The following is a 22,070-nucleotide window of genomic DNA, read 5'->3' on the forward strand; positions in this document are numbered from 1 at the left end:
TCAAGGATTTCCTAGGACATCAGAACACAGGTGGAGGTTCACCTATGTCAGAATTCAATCTTTAAAGGCACTTATAATAAAATACTGAAAGAAATCATACACCATACTAATGTGGGGATAGGGTTTGAGTATACAGGTTATGAGAATGCCAAGTTTCCAGGAGACTGAGTTTCCTTGAAACTCTTTGCCTCGTGAGTGCTTCCAGGCCTCTTGGCCTGTCAAGCAGACTTCACTGGAGTTTGCATAGCAACCACAGACATACACACATAAACAAACATATTCATAAACCTAAATACACACATATCATATACCTCTTAAAACTTAAACTTCTTGCTACAGAAATATAGTTATGAGAGTAAATATAAGAACAACCTACAAGTAAGAATTACTTTTCTTCCCCTCCCTGTCTCCATTCCCAGCCTCCCTCCCTCCCTCCTTGAATTGCTTTCTTCTCCCTCCCAAGTGGGATTGAGGAATCCTCACTTGGACCCTTTGGCTTGTTAACTTTTGGGGTTCTGTGGACTATAGCCTTGGTATTCTGTACTTTTCTTGGTAAATACCCACTTAATCATGAGTATATACCATGCATATACTTTTGTCTCTGAGTTACCTCACTCAGAATGACAATTACTAGTTCTGTCCATTTACCTGCAAAATTCAGGATGACCTTATTCTTAATAACTGAGTAGTACTCTACTGTGTAAATGTAGCACATTTTCTGTATCCATTCTTCTCTTGGTCATCTGAGTTGTTTCCAGCTTCTGGCTATCATAAACAAGGCTGCTATGAACATAGTGGAACATGTGTCCCTGTGGTGGGGCATCTTTTGGGTATATTCCCAAGAGTGCTATAGCTGGGTCTTCAAGTAGATGTATTTCCAATTTTCTGAGGAACCTCCAGACTGATTTCCAGAATGTGTGCCAGTTTGCAATCCTACCAACAATGGAGGAGTGTTCTTCTTCCTCCACAGCCTCAAAAACATGTGCTGTCACCTGAGGTTTTAATCTTAGCCATTCTGATTTCTACAAGGAGGATTCTCAGTATTGCTTTGATTTGCATTTCCCTGATTACTAAGAACTTTGTAAATGTCTTTAACTGCTTCTCAGCCACTCAAGATTCCTCTGTTTGAAGTCTCTGTTTAGTATTATACTCTATTTTTGATTTTTTTTTTTTTTTTGAGATTTGGTTTGAGGGTTTTTTTTTTTTTTTTTTTTTTTTTTTGGTTTGGTATATGTATATTACTTATCTTAATTCAAATTCTAAAGTCTTTCAGAATAAAGTTTCTTACAACACTGTATACACTTGTAAGTAATCCATTAACTGTGTTCTTCGGTATTTACTCATAAATTTGCAATTAATATCAACCCAAAACTTGACACACAGATGTTTCCTCAATCTTTGTTAAGAAAAATATGCTCGAATTTAGAAATGCCTAATATGTACTTCAAAAGAGAAGAAAAGACTGAGTTGGATAGCAGTCTTAATTGCTTAGCAATTAAGAGTTATTGCTCTTACAGAAGATACAGGTTTGGTTCCCAAAATCACAAGGTATCTCACAACCATATGTACTTTCACTCCCAATGTAACTGATGACCTCTTCTGTCCTTTTCAAGAACTAGGCATATATGCATAGGAGACCATCATATTCATGCATACAATTAAAAGAATAAATCATACCAATGGAGACATATACATCATACTCCTATACATATGCCTCTGGGAATATTGTGGAAGAAAAGTTAGAAAGATCATAAACACCTAAGAAGGAGGAAATGTGTTGTGATATTTTGTCTCCTAGTAACAACAAGTATAATATTCCATAAAATATCACAAATATGCCTGCTTAACATGAAACAAGAGTGATTCTAACAGATATGCTGATGTAAAGAGGAGAAGCTCATTAAGGCTCAACCTCATAGAACTGGAAGCAACTGAAGAAAAATGGGAATGAGAGATGTGGTGATCCTTGGGCACAAACATGTCAAATAGTTTACAGTATCATAAGATCATCCCTAGAAACACACATATAAGTGACATTGCATAGAATGAGCAGGATGTGAGCAGTATACATTTATAAAGAATACATATAGAGAGAAGTAATAACATTCAAAGACAGAAGAAACAATAACTTTGAAAAAGAGAAAGTATAGGCATATTTTAGTGTTTGGAGAGAGGAATATTAAGGGAAAACATTAGATTATATTATAGTCTCAAACATTAATGATTAAATAAACTAAAATATATCCAGAATAAATAACCTTCATGAATCATAAAAATAAGTCAATATATAGTGAAAAGACAGCAAAACTTTAGAGTAGATATGGTTTTTTTACACATTAATAGGGCAAATCTTTAAATTACCTTAAACTAGAAACAGTATAAAGTTATGAAGCCAGTTTAAATATCTAAAAATGAGTAATTTCAACTGTAAGGATTTGTGTAAAACAATGGTCTAAACTGAAAAAAAAAAGGTGATTAGCTAAAGTAAAACAAGAAAGATACATGAATAGACAGCATGGGACTATAAGTCACAAAAGCCTATGTGATTAAACAGTAAAGGATGTGTATCATTATACATTTATTAGTCTATAATGTACATATCATAAAATATTTTTACTTATTTGTAAAAATAAATTCGTTATGTACTCTAAGAAGATTAATTTAATGACTGAATCACTACATTTGGAAATGATATGAGAGCTGAAGATTGATTAACCTACACCTTTTTCATAATATGACAGAGGGATAATCCCCACTATTACCAAAAAGAGAACATTATTACAGTAAGAGTTGTTCAAGGAGGACTGCTGATCTGTGAAATCAAGAATCTTTGAATCAAAACTGTATTGAGAATAGAAGGGTGAGAACAGACAAAAATGTAAAAGTATTAAGAGCAAACAAACATAGTCAAGAACTAGTGAAGGGCCCATGCATGAATCCATTATTTCTGAGAGTTCATATATGCACCAAGACATTGCTTCTTTAGTGTCACACATTCTCTCTTGATCGTGCAAATTTTGCCTTCCTTTCTGCAGGATTCTGGGTGCCCCAAGGGAAGAGAACTGATGGAGATAACCCATTTAGGAACTCTGTAATTGTTCCCATTTACTGCAGGTGAAAGTTTCTCTGATGATGACTGAGTAAGATGCTGATTTATAAACATAGCAGAATGTCATTAGAAGTAATTTTATTTTTATTCTCCTTTAGGAGAACAATAGTATTTGTTTTTATTCTCAGTCTATGACCTGTGTAGTAGTCTCAGATCCTTGGCTACCTAAAAAATGTCAGGTATAGTTCCCATCTTATGGAGTGAATCTTAAATTTAAAAAGGGAGTGGGTGGTTACTCCTCAACTTTGTGCCACTATTGCACCAAAGTATTCTGCACTCAGATCACCATTATAGACTGCAACAATTGTACTTGTTTTGGAGTTTATACTTCTTCTCAATAGTAGGTAGAGAATCTTCAAGAACCATGAACATTAGTCTGTAAGGGTATAGATTCTAGGTAGTGACAAGTTTGACTTCTCTGTACCTAATGAGACATGGAAGTATAATCAACCAATATACCTTATCATAAATTTGTGAAAAATTTGGAAATGCCATGGGGCCCCATTTTACAACAGGTTAATTATATGTAACCTATCCCTAATACTGGAGGTTTCATTTGGTTGTGAAAATATCTATTTGGTGAATTCTCTCCTCATTATTTGGTGATTCCATTTATGTTTCTTTAATATATGTATGTATTTTATGAATTTCCTACTGTAGTAGGTTTTCATATAATCCCTCAGTTGACTTTTAGTGTTTTAGTTGCCTACGACTTTATTCCTACCCTTACACCCCTCTTCCTTCCCTATCTCTATTTAGTCCTTCAGTCCATAAATTTCCAGGTTATAAGGAGCACAAATAAATGTAAAATGAAAGAAAAATTACAAGAAACATACTTTAAGTAAAAATTCAGACATTCGAAAACTTAAAAAATATATGGGGTCGGTGAGTCCTACAACTTAATAAAAGTTGTTATAAAATAAAATGGCTCAGGAAGCAGATGGACCATAAGTGGCATAATGTAGATGTTTAAAATCAATATTTTCCAGAAATGTATTGTTTTGGTTTTGCCAGTTGAAATATCTACCTATTTATTGGATGGAATTTTTAAAAATCCAAGATAATTATACTCAAATTTAATTAAAATCTGCCCATGTTTAATAAACCAAGGATTTTAATAGTCAGTGGTCTCTAAGTACCTCCCATTGCAGAAGTTAGTGTGACAAGACAGTCTTCATTAATGGTGGTAGGCTGTGTCATTTCAGGTGAACCTTACTTTCCAAGAATAGGAATGCCTCACTAAAATAGCATTTAAAAATTACATATTTAGCATTTTCTTTGTCTTCCTTGAAAGCTAATTTACAGGAGCATTTGTGTCTCATTTCATTATCATGATTCTTCTTTTCCAAATGTTCTTCCCCCTCATGCATATTTTACCTTGACTAAAATTTACATTATGCCCCTCGGCTGTTCAAACTTTCAATATTTTCAGATAGTGACCCTTTAGAGTTCTCACTTGACTAACCCACATCTACTGTGACTTACTTCCATCATTGCCCATAAATCAGTCCTTCTGTTTTTAGGCAAGTGAATAGATAATGTGTGTTACCTGATCTTTCAACTGATAGTTTTTCTTACTAAGATTGGAGTATCACCTCTCAGCACTGAATCACAGACCTTCAATAGTCTTCCACAGGCTACAGAGGATGAGAAGATTTGTGGTTATCACAGCTCAGGCAGACAATTCATTAGTAAGTGACATTCGGCAAACTGTTGTTGGGTTACCTAAGAAGCAAATAGATTTTTGGTGGTTAAATAGGAGAGAAAGGGAAAGGCTTCTGGGAACAAAAGTTTTATATAGCTTAGTAGAACCTGTTAAAATGAGATACATACTTCAGAACACAAGCTCTAATAATAAAAGTTTAGCCCAGTAATATATATCTTACTTAACTTCTATACATGATATTCTTTGGTTTATTGTAGTGATGTTTATCACTAGTATATTCAAAGGGCTTAGGAACCCATATTATATAGGGGGTCCCCTTATTCCAAAGAATTCTCTACTTTCCCTATTGTTACCCCCATAAGAATATATTTATAGACCATTTTCTGGATTTAGTAGCTTTACTGTTGAAATTAGAATAATATTTTAACTTCATCAGTGAAAAATCAGGGGTAAAATTCAAACTAGTCTTGAAGTTCATGGGAATCTTGCTGCTTATTTTCTCTTATCAGTTACTTCCTATTTATTCGTTTATATTTTATTCCTAAAAAGCCTTTTCCTCAAATGCTAACCTGAAAGTCCCCTATACCCTCCCCCTGCCCTGCTCCCCAACCCACCCACTTCTGCTTCCTGACCCTGGCATTCCCCTGTACTGGGGCATATGATCTTTTCAAGACCAAGGGCCTTTTCCACACCCAAACGAATATTCTCAGCTCATTGTAAAGTTGGCTAACATACCAGTTTTCCTAAGAACAATGCCACTTCCCCTATCATTTCACTTCGCTTCTTAAAATATAATTTGGTTATTTGCCATTTATAGGTAGAGTTCCTCTTCTTTAACTAGGCGGAGTTGATTCTCCCTTATGTATTATAACTTCACTTAGACAGCACATTTCCGGGAGAAGTTCAGTTTTACAGACATAGAATCCAACTACGCACCTCTTTCATTTAGCTCAGCCACACCTGCATTTTGTTGTAAGCTTGGCACACATAGTCTTCTGCCTTTTGTCAGAAAAGTGAATGAAATATGATCCCTGTGGATTCACTTATGGTCATGGTCATTTTTCTTTCTTTTCATCAAAGAAAAAAAACCCAACAATGATTTTAGTTTTTCAAACCAGTTTTGAAATATATTTGGCTCATTTTTTTTTTCTTTCCCAAATTCATCCAGATCCTCTCCTTCCTATCCGATCCACTTTAAGTTTGTTTACAAAAACCAAAGCAAACCCAACATGCTCAAAATCCAGAAAACAATTTACAGCATTACCACAAAAGAAAACAAACATAAACAACAACAACCAATCATAACAATTTACCAAATAAAAGCACGTACACACACACCACATACACAGAACTGTTAAGCCTATTATATATTGGTTGTCTACTCCTGAACTTGAAATCTGGAGTTTCTTGATATACTCAATATCACTACATTGGAGAAAACTGATTTTTTTCTTTCCCAGAAGGCATAAATGACAGTTTTCTTATTAATCTTTACCCTAGTGGCTAGGTTTTCACTCACTCATACATTTGTTTCTTTCTTTCTTCAGTCATTCATTTTAAAATACCACAAAATAAAATATAATAAGATAAAAAGTGTTACATGAAAGTAGGGCAAGACAGAGCAAGGAGTGCAAGATAGGACACAAGGCCCAGGCACTCACCAGCTTGCACCCTCAGGAATCGCTTAAAAACACTAAACTAGAAGCCATACTACATGGGCATAGGATCTGGCTGACCTCTCCAGTTTCAGGTTAATACCAGTTTAATGAAGTATTTGCAATCATAAATGGAAAGGAGAAAGGAAAAAGAAAAAGAAAATGAGTTTGCTCCAGTGTAACATCAATGGGTACGTAAACCTCTGAGGAATGAAACATGGCTCAGAATACTTGGCTAATTCTGCATGGGCTACATGGTTTTTTGATGTCAGAGGGGGTGGGGTGGGGTGGGGCTCGCAGGTTGGCTTTTGTTTCAAGTTTTAAATTTTGTCTTATTGGGTTGCTAGTTTTATTTATTCATAATTTATTTTTATTGTGAGAATAATGAAGTTGGTTGTGTAGAGAGTGGCAAAGAATCCAGGAAGAACTGAGTGGCAGGTGAAACATAATTAAATATATATTGTGTGAAAAAAAATAAATAAAATTAAAAGAGAGAAAGAGAGACTCAGAGAGAGACACAGAGAGAAGAGCCTCCTTGTGAAGATAGTGTCCATGGGACCAATACCAAATTATGGTAAATAAGCCACAGTACATATAATCAGAAAAAAAAGGACATAATACAAGACAGGGCAGGGGTATTTCCTTCTATTCTGCTTCTATTCTTGGCAAGGCTAATTCTGCCTGTTCTGGGAAGTATTCACTCACTAGGCTGTAAATTAAACTTCGGACTAATCCAATGGTCTTAATTTTAATTTAAGTAGTAGCCTCTTCACTGTCTTAAAATGCCACTCAGGCTGAAAGCCAGCTAACCCTTCTGGTTACCTGATGATCGTCCTTAAAGCAGAGGAGGGCCTAGACCCTGGGAGGCAATCTTGACCATTGGGAGATCAGATGTGAAAAGAAGAGTTTCCAAGAAGTCTATGTTTTCAGATTTTTTGCTTTTGTTCAGTTTTGAAACATGAATATTGATTCGTTGCCATTTACAATGCCAAATTATCAGTAGATTAAGAGTTTTATGTAAGAAAAGAAGTCACTTTATTGTGTTGGTGTGGCTTCCTGTGGCCCACAGAGATGTACAGAAATTAGGGAAAATACCTTGAACATGTTCATATTGAGTTGATAATTTTTTTTAATTTACAGTGGCTTTTTATCTTTGAGTGTTTTCTCAAGCTACGAAAAAAAGGAGAAAAATACATTTTTTTCTTGAAGTTAATATTTTGTACATTGTAATTTTAGAACTTTCCAAACGACATATTCCTTTTCTATTTGAAATTTAAGGAATGTTTATAGTGACTACATTCAAGGTGGTTTTAGTTAAACTTACAAGCTTAATTCACACTTGACATCAGGAAAATAATTTTTTTTTTTACTCTTGGTCATACTTTATTTTGAAAGCAAACCATAGAATTTTGGACTTCTTTTCACTTCTACTCAGTAAAGTAGCCCAATGAAAAGTGCTAGGTCTTTGTGGCTGTTTCTTTGTAATATTTTATTTTGTATAAATATCTAGTGTTCTATTTGACTCGGCTTGAAGCATTTCTGTCTTGCCATAATGTGAAGGAATTGATTATCTAAGTGTCATGTCCCTAAGGTTTGCCCTGGTTTTGACATCCGAATACTTGACTTTTAAGTGAGTTTTAACGTAGGCAGCATGCATTCTATCCCTGGGCATCACATTTCTTTCAATAGTGGTCACATTAACAATTACTGCAGGGCATCTAAATGGATGCTGTGAAGTAAATAGAAAAGGGATGGACCACAGCTGGAAGTTTGAAAAGGAAATTGAATCAGAACACTTTGACAAACCACTTGTAAGAAGTGAGACATTGTCATTTCTAAAAGCCTGGACATCAACGAAGCATACTGACTGTCTCAAGTTCTAATAGTACCATATAAGATGACTAATTTGTCTAAAATCATTGGGAGAGAAATTGTGCCAGCATCAAATATATTTCCCTCAAACATTTAACCATTTACTTTGGAAAAAAAATACATGTATACTCCCTATAATTTTGTCTTTAGTAAGTCTGTTTTCCCATTGTGTAGGTGCCAGTCAGTGTGTGTGTGTGTGTGTGTGTGTGTGTGTGTGTGTGTAAACATGTGGTTGCACGTGTATTTTAATCTACTGTGCACCATGTTATGGTATCTGACATAACCATAAAACCTTATTGTCTCATTGTATCATGTGTTTTTCATTTGTTTTGATGAAATGAATTTTCACTACTATGCTCAGGCTGGCAGCAAATTCATGCAAACTTCCTGTGTTTCCTTCCACATGCAGGAAGTAGAAAAATTTATGACATTTAGTCTTTGTATTCTACTTGTAAGGAGTTCACAACCAGATTGAGAAAACAAAACTTCTTTTGAAATATCACTAGTGACATTTCATTCATATACTAGAAATTAATTAAAATAAGTCGCCTAATATGTCAATTTTATTTTTAGAAATGAATGTGAATAATTTTTCACAGTGTTTCAATAAAATATAAAACTTGCATATTTTATCAGAAAATGTAAAGCATAACCTCAAAAGCATCCTCTTATTTACTTTAATATTCCTAAAGTTTTGTTTATAAAGAGAAACATTTTGTTAGAAATGCTTTCCATATAAAATTTAAAATGAATTGTTTCTTGAAATTTAAGCATGTTGATTTATCTATAGCAATTTAAAAGGTATTTAAAATTACTATTTAAAAGATGAAAGAATATGATAGTAGTAAGTGGTTCATTGAAGTATTATTTCAGGATGCAGATATTGCTTTTAATTACCTGGTAACCTAGTCTGTCTATCTATCTATCTATCTATCTATCTATCTATCTATCTATCTATCTATCTATCATCTTCCCTCTCCTTCCATTTCACCAGACTATGTAAGTTCCAAACAGATGCTATATTTTGAGCACATTGTTTCATAATTGCTATACCAATACTATGAAACTAATGAGTTTAAACTCTGCTATATTTAATATTTGGGTTGTTGATGTGATTAAACACATATAGCATAATAAACAAATGGGTAAACAATAGATAATATCCTAGAGTGGTGACATATATTATATGGTGGGTGTAGCTTAGTATACAGACACAATGAAAATTTTAACTGGAAATTAATATGATCCAGAAGAAACACAACATGATCAAAAGAACAAAGTGAGTTACAAGTCTGGCTGCAGTGTCTAGAGATTGTCTTTCTAGCCAGCTACTTGGACACTAAATACTTCATCTGAAAGGAAGAAGAGTTCTCTTTATAGATGGCACCAAGTAAACAGCTGGCTAAGCGCACAGCATAGGAGCAGCAGTGCCTGATTTGCAGTATCAAAATCTAGACTGTATTTATGTTGAGTTATAGACAGCAAGAAAAAGAGAAAGGAACAATGTTACTTATGTCAGGAGATTGACTCTATCAACTTCTGGTGTGAGGATTGTTAACTGGAAATGATAAATAATCACACTCATTTGTGCTTTTATATAGGAAACAGAACATGGGTCAAAATCAATAAGTTCAAAGGCATGTAAAGCAATGTCCAAAAGAAATATTATGTTTCATTAATAATAATGATAAATTAATATTCATTATGAAATAAGCAATATTAGACCTTTTAATAGATACTTGTAGGAACAATTTATTTACATTGCTTCTAAAGACAACACATATGAAGTGTTCTTATCCAAGAAAAGTTGATAATTTGTTCTAATTGGGCTAATTCATACAAGTATCACCAGCTGGAAATGTATACTGGAAATCTAGTTCACACATAAAAACAAACACACACACATACACACACACAAATTCCTTTCTGTGAATAACAACCTCATCTTACAATAATATCCAAGTTTTCAAATACTGGACAAGGCCCATCTCTGTCAGGTATGCAGTTTTCCCCCCTCATAGCTCCAAATTCAATCCAGGACGAGACATGATAGCAGACACTCTACTGGTCTGCTCTACCCCATCCTTTGACTCTTGCAGTCTTGGTTTTTCCAGGCAACTCAGAATGACCTTGAGTTCCGAGGGTAACTCAATTGATCTTTCTAGTGTAACTCCCTTGACTTCCTGATATAACCTCCTCTAAGTCCTGAAATTTCAGATGTGCATCACCACATCATTAAGTCTTTTCTTCATGCGCCTTTAGTAGAAATTACACTTTCATCACTGTACATCTAATTGGTATTTCAGTAACACTTCCATAAAATAAAAAGAAATGAAGAATACTAGATTTTGAATATACACCAGGGTAAAATACTGGTTGTTTAGAAATAATAGGACTGATACCCCTTTCCTTTATGCATTGATTTCCCATATTCCTTAGGTTCATACTACAGTGTCACACTCCAGTTCCATTGTATCTCACTAGGGATATATTCTGGCTAGAAGAATATACTGATTTTGATTAAAAAGTGATCACATAGGAAACAAGTTATTCATAACTTCATTTTTAATATTGAATATATGAGGTACCTTAACATCTATAAGCTGGGAAATGAATCAATTTATAACATTAATGCATTGCAACATAATCTCAGGAATGTCCAAAAGGAACATTCATGAAGAAGAATAAGTTTTACTCATACAATAGTGAATAAAATAGTGAATAAAAGTTATTAATTTATTGTTATTCTAGCTATATCTATAAGCTTTCAAATATCTCAGTATAATTTTTATCTACTTATACAGAGAAGTTGAAAAAATCCATAGGAAACATGAAAACCAATCCCAGAGAACTATTCTCTTTACAAAGGAGATACAAAGGACTCAGAAAGGGATATATTTTCAGCAACATTTTTTCTTTGAAAAAAATCTGAAGCAATCATGGAAAAATGCTAACATGCATATATAAAAACCAAATATACATGCACTGTATTTTTCCCTCTAAAGCAAAGGTCTCACATTAAAAAAAATGAGTTCAAAATAGATTTTAATACTCATGCATCTAATTAGGTTGAAAATATTTAGCCTCTCAGAAATGATAACTCCAAGAACTTACTAGAAGACTTTAGTAATATTGTTTGATTCAAAATTAATCATATTTATAAACATCAGGACATTAACTTTATATCTTATTTTCCTGTAGCCTGAAGCAAATTACCCTGAACCATTTATGCCGTGTCCTATTAGAAAAGTCATGTCTGAAAATTTTGCTTACTTTTTGTTTTTCTTTGTTTGCTTATATTGCTTTACCCTCTCTCTCTGTCTGTCTGTCCATCTCTGTGTATGCATGTGTGTGTATGTGTGTGTGTGTGTGTGTGTGTGTATGTGTGTATACATTTTAAAATACAGTTTATGAAGACTGGAGTTTATTGTTCAGCATTATATTTTAGAGCCTAAAATAGTCTCTGTTCATTAAAAAGGACGTTAAATAAATTGATAGTCATATGAAGAATATATTTTTATAATATCAATTTTACATAACAAGAAAGAGCATAGGGATATTAAAAATGTGTAAAAGCTTGTAAAATGGCAAAAGGAAGATCCAAGATTCAACCCAAACAGTCAACACACGTGACAGTTTCCTCTGAAAAGGAAATTGTTCAGAGAACTTTTTCAGCCTGGCCTCCAGAATTTTAAAACACAAAATTTAAATATATATTCTACTGGAGTAACAAGTCACAAGGTATCTGGTAGCACATTTATCTAATACTCTATGTTCTGTGTTTAATTCTTAGAACTCCTTCTCTGTAATGGGGTCCTCAGTTCTTGAAACTTTCCAATTAATATCTGGAATAGACATAAGGCTTGAAATCTACTCAAAGTATCAGTATTCCAACAAGAAAACAAGACTATCACACACACACACACACACACACACACACACACACACACGCACACACACACACAAAAGGAAGGTTGGTAAGAAAGTAGGCAGGGAAGGAAGAAAGAAGGAAAGTTAAGTAAATCTGAAAAAGATGCAATTCCCACCCCACATCAGACCAGAATAGAAATAAATGTGTGCACACATCTTAAGCCTTTTTAGAGAATAACATTTCATATTCAAGAAGACCTTCTTTCTGTGCTAATTCCTTGGCTACCTGAAGCCCCAGAGCAATGCATGCTAAGAATTTGAAGTTGAAAAACTAAGACATCTAAGTGACTAAGAAAAATGTATGCCTTCCACCTGACATGCCTGTTATGCATTCACCTTGGATTAAATCAATCCTGAGAAAAACTCATCAAGAACTACAGAGCTCCTCCTGGTGGCAGGCTTTAGCCACTGAAACGTCTTCTTCAAGCTTAGAACAACAAAAAAGAACATTAAGCAAATGCATAGTTTAAATTATCTGTAAGTTACATAACTGTGTTCTTAGGAAACTATGGGTTGTCTAAGTTGAAATTTTGTAAATGAAAGTCAAAACATGTTGTCTTAACTATTAGCAAGATTTGATTTAAGCTTTGCTCCAGCATCAAGAACAATGTAACAATCACAGGAATTGCAGATTCATCCAATAAAATCATAATTAGTCTTTGATACTCCAGTGACAGTGCCTTTTAAATTTGAAATATTACTTCTGGTTTTTCACATAGTAAAAATATTTCATACTACTATTACAGCAGAGAAACTGAGACCTTAAAGGCTTAACACTCTGAAGGTCACTAAACCTGTAATGGTCAAACCAGGATTTACACCATGGCTTATCTGCTTTTAAAGCCTTTGGCTGCCTTCTCTTGTGTCACATGACTTCCACTAAATTATAATAAATGTCCAGACACTGAGAAAATTAAAAATATATCATTGATACTTCACATCTCTGCTCAGTTATTATAGCTGATGTTCTTACTATTTATGTGAGGACGGTTGAAAGGAGAAAAATATGAGTCACTGTATACATATCCTGCTGCTAATGTAGTCACTGTCTCCAGAGCCTGTCACCATGTGCAGCTCTGCCACTCTCCTCAGCCAGCTGTCCAGAGCCTTTGCACGAAATGAGCTCTCCCATAACTGATAGCTCAATTCCCTAGTGAGTTTGCTGCTCCAGCCTTTCAGGGTCGCGGGTATACCTCAGTGCTTCAGCTCTTGAGGTTACTTTCCAGGGTGCACTGGAGGCATATCTGCTTTGCATACTCAGGGCTATGAAACAGACACTGTTTGATCCATGTGTGCAGCAATTTCAGGAGGCAGCATCAAGGCCATTCATTGATTTAATACTCTTCCAAATGTGCTTTATATCATGTGCTGAAAAGAATTGTCTGCTTCTGAAAGAAAGCAATCCATGTATTAAAACACAGACATAAATGCTTTAAGTATTTAAATTTATAATTTAATTTTAAAAATACATTTTCTCTAAAATGTAGTTGAAAAAATAAAAAAAAAAAAAAACAGAGCATAGCATACACTCTACATATGATGTAACAATTTGGAGCTCTTTGTGTTGTTAGCTTCAAGTGATGACATTTGATGTGGTCATCCCTTTGATTCCCCACAAGTGACAGGAGAGGTCATGTGTCACTGAGATAGTATGGGAGGTTGGAAGACGATTGCCCCATCCCCAAATCCCTTAACAATGCAGATTTTTGAATTCTGAGAAGCAAATGCCAGAAAGTTGGTTCACTGCACAGGGTATCAGTAGATACTTGCTCATCTTGTTGCTTGCTGGAGTGCACAAGATAGAGTTCACATGTTGTGCATTTCTCCCACACACTCTGAGTTCAAGTGAGGTTACAAGATGCTAGGCACAGCAGTATCAAAGAGCTTGGCAAGCCAGGCAGTCCCTGTGCCTCTGGTGGCTGCTGGTGTTTGTCTGATGCGCCTGAGCTGGGGAGGTGTTGAAGCAGCCACTCTGTTGAGGTGGGTCCACATAAAATCCTTGCCATAAATGCCACAGAACATTTTAATTCCACAGTGCTTATGAAGGCTGTGTTTTACCTGTTATAAAAAGGTTCATATTGGGGCCCTTTAAAACGCAGCTTTCTTTGTGGAGTTCTTAGCTTGAGGATTTTGTTGAGTTGATCCCAGAGTTCATAAAATGCTTTCCGTTTGGGACTTTCGCTGTCCAATGCTAAGTGGCAATGTGTGAAGATTAATTTAACTGTAATGAAAATTAGCTGTGCTGTTTGGCTTCACATTGGGACTGCCATCCTGGAGGTCAGTACTAATGATATGTCAGACTCCTCCTGACAGTTTGCATACAGCAAGGTTTACTCAGAGCTCAGCACAGTCAGGAGCACAGGATGAGCAGGTATTGAACTGTCAAGTGGCAACACCTTGGTGACAGCTCATGCCTTGGAGATCACCCCCATAGCAGAGTAAACTGCCTCTGCCATTTTTCCTATTCCTTATTAAAAAAAAACCTGATTTTTGATAAAGGTTACAATTGGGTTTACAGGAATCATTATGACTTTAGACATTTGAAATTCCTAGAAATAGAAATAGAAATACAATGAAAGTGCTGTGGAATTCGGAGAAACATTGAACAGCTAATGGGAGGTGCTTGTTATGTTGATGTACCCTGCAATTGAAATTCTCTTAGGAGTTCTGCAGAAAATGCAATGCATGGTGTACATTTGGGTATGAAAATTTATATTCTGTGCTATATAGTTTTTATGTATGTTCATAAATTCATTTCTCACTTTGAAGTTTTCAATAATATAAAACAAAATGTTTTATGTTAACCTTTGCCTCAGATCACAAGAAAATTCATATACAACAGTTCAGAGACTGATAAAACGCTTTCCCTTCGTACACTAACTTTTTTTTTTTTTTTAACCTCAGAGCACATATATCCGTAAAACATGTATGGAGTGGAAATCTTTGGTTGTCATATGATGCTTTCTTGTAGCAGGCTCATTTGATGTCTTGCTGAAGCAGACCCATGTGAGGAAATGTGATGTAAGTAGGACCTAACAGACAGTCATGGCATGCCTGTATTGCTTGCTGTGCATTGCTTCATTTTCTTGTGTCTTCCCTGACATTCACTTCCTTGACAGAGGCACTGCTGAGAACTTCTGGTATTCTTGCTGGTTCTGGTCACTCCAGCTGACTGGTGCTGATTAGACGGATGCCTAACTGTTTCTACTGGATTGTGCTGCTGCTGATGTGTGTTTGGTGACCCATTTTAAACTGAACTTTTGTTATTTGGATACCACTGAACTGGACTGGTGGTATCCTAACAACAGACATTGGAATCAACCCAAAGAACTACTTCTAAACAGAGCCACCTACCTCCCCTTGTCGTATTTACTATCTTTCCTCCTTTATATTTGGACAATGAGCTACAAGTGTGTGTGTGGGGGAGGGTGTAGAAGCATTTGAGAACCCTTATTAAAATAGGTTTTGAAAAGTCTAAGCCTACAATGGAGATATAAGCCATTTAAAATGACTTTCTAAAGGGGATATCATTTAAAATAAACTGTGATTATAGGAAAGCGGTGTTTATATAAGACTTTTAATAATGATATTGTATTAGAACACATTTGACATCTTATTCACAGTGCAAAATATTATCTTTTATATTAGCTTAGTAATACAGCTTTTTTATTTGTGCAAATATATATTTAAAATTCTGTGTTCAGTTTCTAAAATGAATGATTTCATTTTCATACATGTATTTGTTATTATTAATCTATTCATTTACCATGTGCTTTGACTTATTAGAAATACATCAATAATTCTACAAATTACATCAAGTAAATTAGGGCAGACAATACCTTCTATAGTCTACAAAACACTTATAAATTTATGCTGTTTTCACTACTTAATTGTGACATTTCCTCCGATGTATCAGTAAAACATTTTCCTAGGGGGTGATTGATAAGTGCTTTCCTAAATGCTCTTTCCTTTCTTTATGAAATTTTGGCTGCTATTGAAAAATAAAGATGTTGAAAATAGCACAGGGTTATGGGTTATGCTTCTGAGAGGGCTCACAGCAAAATCCAGGCAATCAAATTACATGCTGAAGCACATCAGTTCAGATATGCCCATCAGTATAGTAAAAACTGTAAAAACCTGAGTAGGTAAGAGTGTCTGCTGTATGCTCCATGAGGATCACTGCCTACAAAACAGAATGCTCTTGTTCCTGAATTCTCTCAGTTATCGTGTTATTCATAGAAACATTTGCATATATATATATATATATATATATACACACACACACACACACATATATATATATATATATATATATATATATATATATATATACATACTGATAAATAAATAACATTTTAAAATGTTGTTTAAATGTCTCTGGGGAAGAAAATAACACTTTTGCCAAAGAAAAACCAATGTATCATATAGTGAGGAAATTTTCTGTAACTGTGAAAGAAAAAGTGTCTACACGTGCACCCTGTGCTTAATGCAGCAGTTAGGTTCTTTTCAATGAAATCAGGAAGTGACCTTGGGGTTTATAAGATTGCTCACTGGGTAGAGGCACATACCGACTAGCCTGATAACCTGTGTTCATTCCCAGGACTAACATGACAGAAAGGAAAAAAGCAGCTCGCACAAGTTGTCCTCTGATTTACACAGAGTAGTGTGAAAACCTAATATATTAGAAACACACACAATATATATATATATATATATATATATATATATATATATATATATATATATATATATATATATATGATATAGATATCCCCCATGCAGGCTCTTTGGTTGGTGGGTTATTCTCTGAAAGCTTCTAAGGGCCCATGTTAGTTGAAATGGCTGGAACTAGAAAAGGTCATTCTAAGTAAGGTAATCCAGACTCAGACAAACAAACATGCTGTGAACTTATTTGTAGGTGGATATTAGCCATAATGTACAGAATAACCATGCCACAGTCTATAGAACCAAAGAAGCTAAGTAACAAGGAGGAGCCAAAAGAGCATACTTGAATATTACTGAGAAGGGGAAAAAATAGACAAGGGAGGTTGTGATGGAGGGAGGAAACTGTGTGGGAGAGTATTGGGGAGAGTAACAAGAGAGATCAAGTGTGAGGAGGACAGAGGTAGAGAGAACTAGGATTGGTGGGGACAAGGGTGCATCTCTGGGACAAAATCTAGGACAAGAGAAACTCCTAGGAATCTATGAGGATGAGTCTAAGACACCTAGGAATAGGATACATGGAACCTGAAATGACCACCTAGTGTAACCAGGCATGACTTCCTTCAAAGAGGAATTTGACCATTGATCTAGCCACAAAACCTTAGACCCACAATTTGTCCTAGATTTGAGGGAATAACCATCCAATGACTAACCCACCTAGAGAAGAATGTCAGGAGAGAACACACCCCTGAAAACAGTAACGATATTCTCCTATACTTACAGACAGGAGCTGAGAAGTTATTTCTCTGCTGGTGAAATGAGCCAATTCAAGCCAATGAAAATATTTATAAATGCAGGTTTATTAGGAAACAGCTTTCAGGTGAGCAAGTTCACTGGCCCAAAGGAAGGAGCTGATTGGAAACAGATGTAGACTCACACAGCCAAACACGAGGCATACCTCGGGGAATTCTGTGGAAAATGGGGAGGAAGGATTGAAGGAAATAAAAGGGGTCAACGACACCAAAAAAAAAAAAATGTTTTAAAAAGTAAAAAAGAAAAAGGAATAAGTTGTTCCAAGCTCATAATTCATTCAAATAATAAATGCATCAATGTATTTTTAAAAAAAGACTTAGAGAAACCTAACAGTGATGTGTGAAAAAAGCTTAGTTAGTGAAGTTCTTGGATTGTGTGTCTGAGAGCAGGAGTTAATTCCCAGAACCCCAAGGTAACAGAAAAGTCAGGAGAAGTGGCAGCTGATTATAATCCAAATCTGAAGTGGAGTTCTGGAGTTCTCTGGCCAGCCTGACCTAATCAGAGAGTTTAACTCAAGTGAGTGAACCTTAGAAAATTGAGTTAACCCATCGATTTGAAATAAATGCTACTGTGGTACTGGAACAAAATAATAATAAGCACAATAACATAATTGTTGTGTTCAGTATCCTCCATTGAGAAGCCCTGTAGTATTACTGTGTATTATTAAATAAATGGCTTCAAATCTTCTCTTCTATTTTTGTTTCTTTACCAGAGAAAACTATAGAACTTATTGTCTCCTACCAGATTTGGTACTATATTTACATTTCAATTACATCTTAACCTTAGCTGCATAACACCTAGAGTTGTAGTGTCACCAATTATATTGCTAGTAAGTTATATAACCTCCCAATTACAACCAAAAATAAATGCCAGGTGTTTGAATCTGGAGTCATTAGAACATGCAGGGAGGGCTGCAGCTGACCTCAGTCTGTCTTGCTCAAATGTAACATACAACTCACAAGAGGAAAGTAGCCTAAATAAACACAAGGATCCTGGCGCATACATCCCAAAATAACCACACGGATCCTGCCGCGTACATCCCAAAAGCCAGGATGGGGACCTTTTGGGAGGAAAAAAAAAAGTATCTTCCACGAGTAGTTGACAGTTGTTCCCTGCTCGCTTATGACTGCTTTGGTTCTATTTTGATGGATTTTTTTCCTTCTTCTTTCATGGTTTCATTTTGACCAATATACACTATGTTGCAAATATACATGCAAATTAAAATATTAAAATGTATCTTCTTTTAGAAGTGGGCACATGGGATTGCAGTAGCTATTTGAATGTTTTTGGTTTAAAAAGAAAAATACAGTATAGAAAATGGTTAATTTATCAGTTCATATTTGAGAAAGAGAAATAATTTGAACCTGCAGGCAATGTTTTAAATGTAACATTACAGATTCTTTTACTCTTAATTATATTTTATCAACTATAGAAAAATATTTGCTTAATTTTCTTTTTGAGCTACGTTGATTTTGTTAATCATTCCATAATGACACTTGGCTAAACAATGACCAATAACAGATGGTGAAATCTTTGGTGATTATGTAGTATATTCAAGTACTGTCTGAAGCCATGTAATGTGTCTAGCCTGAACCATCATGAATTCAAGCTGGCAAGACTCTCTGTTTGAATTTTCCTATCCACTCACATATAGCACTTCTGCAATTGAGGACACTGACCCTTGTATCTTCAAAATTTTCTCTTTTATTTGGTGATCATATTAAATTTTTTCTTATTTTATTTTAGCTTACTTTTATTTATATTTTCAGTATGTGTGAATGTATCACAAATGTGCATATGCCTGTACATGTTTGTGTGCAAGGAAGCACATTCTAGCATGCATAGAGGCCAAAGAAAGACATCTAGTATGCTGTATCTCTCCCTTTCCTCTTCCTTTAAGACCGAGTCTCTCACTGAATCTGGATCCAGGGTGCTGGGCACAAATCTCCAACAATCTTCCTCCTTCTACAGCATGGCACCGGGGTTACCGGTGCACAAATCCAAGAATGTACTTTTACATAGGTTCTGGAGATCTGAAATCAGTTCACCATGTGTGAGCAAGTGCTCTTACTGCTTACTCATATGTTATTTATTTAACAAATAACATGTTATTTATTTAACAAAAACAGACTACAGATTTTCTTCTTATTCAGTCATTTGCATGTTTTGATGCTCATTTTAGTCCATTTTCATCCTCATTTACTAAATTGCCCCAAATTTTCGTGCAATCCTTGTGGATTTTATCCTCATCTTGCACTGTACATCAGTTGCTATCACTGTGGTCTGAACATTCAGGTGACATTACCTGGAACCTCACAGTGGCCTTATAGAAGAAGTTTTCCTCTTTTCACCATTGTCAGCTTCTTCTCAGTGCTTATTCTATTATTTTAAATTTCAGATCAGATCATACAACTATTTTATTGAAAATATTAAAATGACCCTTTATCATTCAGAGAATCCAGTAAACTTTGAGTTTCGATTTCTACATGAGGTTTTCCCTTCAGAATTCTCTGGAGACCAACTCTGGGGAGTGAGCTGGTTCTCTCTCTCCACTTTACAGGGCTTCTAGGATCAAAGTCAAGTCCTCAGACTCGTGGGTTGAACACTTTTAATCCTGAGCCATCTCACTGCATCCAATTGTCGCTTTAACAGAGATATTTATTGCAATATCTTATTAGAATATAGTTCTGTAGTTAAATAAACATTTTCTTACTCCTCTTTAAAGCAATTCTCACATCCTATTCATTAAGCATCCATTTGTTTAAAGATTTTTTTTCTTGTTGCTGATGGATCCTTGCAGTTTCTTTCATTGCTCTATTTCCAGTGGGTACTTCACAATAGTGCTATTTATAGTTGAATGTTTGACATATAAATAAGTAAAATGGAAATAAATGGAACATTGGCAACCTGAATATATATTAAATAGTTTTATAATTATGTGTTTTGAAGTAAAAGACGTTAACAAAAAGCATAGCAATGCAATAAGATTTCCTCAAATTCCCATCTCTATATAAGATACTGAAATTTTTGAGTGTGTATTCAGAGTGGGTGATGTTTTAGATTATACTTGTGTTCATTTTTTGTTTTTTGGAACTACAATATATTGTGGTGGAATGTGTGATACCGTTGCATAACTCATAGTTGTCAGGGAAGAGAGAGAGAGAGAGAGAGAGAGAGAGAGAGAGAGAGAGAGAGAGAGAGAGAGAGACTAGTATAAAAACCATTTCTCTTCAATCACATATTCCCAATTAATTTCTTCATATCCATATGAAGCAATGGAATATGAACCCTCATCATATCCTATATCCTAAAGTTTCCCCATCCTCCAATAGTACCACATGAGAGTCTAAAATGGACATTATACACTCAAAGCATATCATATCATATCAACTGAAAGAAGGGGAGATTCATGAGTTTGAGGTTTCACTCCTTAAGATAGCCCAGTTGCTTTTGCTTTTATTAAAAATAAGGCAAAACATTATAGTGCTGGAATGTTGACAGTGGGAAGAGCTGTTATGATATGGCAGGACGGATGCTAAATAAGCAATCTTGATTGCTTAGCAGGACATATAGCGATTTTGGAATAATACAGAGAAGCATAGCATGGACTCTGTTAAGATGGGATTAAAATGTGTGAAGAATTCTGTATTTCTAAATAATTCCAGTGTATAATAATACCTTCTTTTGATACTTTTTCATTTATAAATAACAATAAATGGTTAATGAAGTAAATGATATCATTCAGTCACTTCCCAAATAGCCTACATCCTAGCCTTGCAGTCAAGCATTTGGAACTTGAGCAGTTGAACAATGTTCAAGGTCCAAACCATAATAATTTACACATAACTCCAATGCCTCTCATTCTATCTCCACATTGTTATAAGTGACTTAGAGGGAGAATGGTTGTCTTGGATATAACAAAGTTTGTTTTATGGGATAGATGCAGAATTGTATATTCTAGAGAGAAAATTTGGAGAAAAAAATGAAAGTGATAGGTGAAGACACTTGGCTTCTTCTGTAGAAATGTGGGAATAGTCATGAATGAGAGATGAAACAAGGTACAGAGAGACTGAGGGGCACAGACAGAAGGAGAATAAGCATAGCACACTTTATTCTACCAAAATCTCCCATTGGGATTGTGGTAGAAACATCCTCAGAAGTGGGACTTTATCCAGTTTCTTTGGGTCAGATTTTTTTCCCAATTTTTTATTAGGTATTTTCTTCATTTACGTTTCAAATGCTATCCTGAAAGTCCCTTATACCCTCCACCTCACCCTGCTCCCCTACCCACCCACTCCCACTTCTTGACCCTGGTGTTCCCCTGTACTGGGGCATATAAAGTTTGCAAGACGAAGGGGCGTCT

The 22,070-nt window shown here is 35.1% G+C and overlaps 1 non-coding gene across 1 annotated transcript; it reads left to right on the forward strand.

Annotated features, from left to right (window-relative positions):
- Nucleotides 1-21,253: 21,253 nt before the first annotated feature.
- On the forward strand, nt 21,254-21,360 carry LOC115063872. Its single transcript, XR_003843741.1, has one exon. It is a non-coding gene; the product is annotated as a U6 spliceosomal RNA (small nuclear RNA).
- Nucleotides 21,361-22,070: the final 710 nt, after the last annotated feature.

Source organism: Mus pahari, chromosome 4 (genome assembly GCF_900095145.1).
Source record: "Mus pahari chromosome 4, PAHARI_EIJ_v1.1, whole genome shotgun sequence".
Taxonomy (NCBI): domain Eukaryota; kingdom Metazoa; phylum Chordata; class Mammalia; order Rodentia; family Muridae; genus Mus; species Mus pahari.